The following is a 716-nucleotide window of genomic DNA, read 5'->3' on the forward strand; positions in this document are numbered from 1 at the left end:
GCAGGAATTTTAATAAAGTTATTAAAATAAACTTTAATAATTGATAATTTTGGACCAAATGAAACCAGTTTATTACAGAAAGTCTCTGATTAAACATTAAAATAATCATTTTTATGCAGATTCACTACAAACAGTCGTTTATATTAAAGCTTCATATTTATGACTAAATGTTTATTTTAATGCTCCAGTTGAAATTAATGACAATAATAAGAAAGTTTGATATAATTGTGTTAAATTCTATGATATTAAATTGACATTTTTTATCTTCCTAATATTAAATTTATTTTAAATCATTTTCCTCCATATTGAATATTAAACTGCAGGTGATAAAAACTAAAATCTGATTTTGATGATTTAATAGATTTTATATCCATGAAGTTTCATCTCAGGCTGAATTAATATTCTGAAAATGAGAATAAAAACTAATTTTCCTTCTTTGTTTTTATTGTTAACCAAGATATTAAACATGAACATTAATAAATTTGTTCCATTTTATGAATATAAACCAGATCATTTCCTCTGATGAGCCTTTATGGTCAAATCCTGGTTTACATTAAACACTTTATTAGATCTGAAATTTTATTTTTTACAAACTAAACTGATTAAAATTATTTGTTATTTTTTATAACTTTGATCAGGTTTAAGGTTTTGTTCCTGATGAGATCAAACATTTTCAGCTTTAGTGCCGATTCAACGTTTATGTTTAATATCTGAAC

The 716-nt window shown here is 23.5% G+C and overlaps 1 long non-coding RNA gene across 1 annotated transcript in view; it reads right to left on the bottom strand.

The window, feature by feature from the left end:
- Nucleotides 1-716, bottom strand: part of LOC103479960 (uncharacterized) — a 6,946-nt gene that overhangs the window by 4,224 nt on the left and 2,006 nt on the right. The window lies entirely within an intron of this gene.

Source organism: Poecilia reticulata, linkage group LG17, assembly GCF_000633615.1.
Source record: "Poecilia reticulata strain Guanapo linkage group LG17, Guppy_female_1.0+MT, whole genome shotgun sequence".
In the NCBI taxonomy this organism is placed as follows: domain Eukaryota; kingdom Metazoa; phylum Chordata; class Actinopteri; order Cyprinodontiformes; family Poeciliidae; genus Poecilia; species Poecilia reticulata.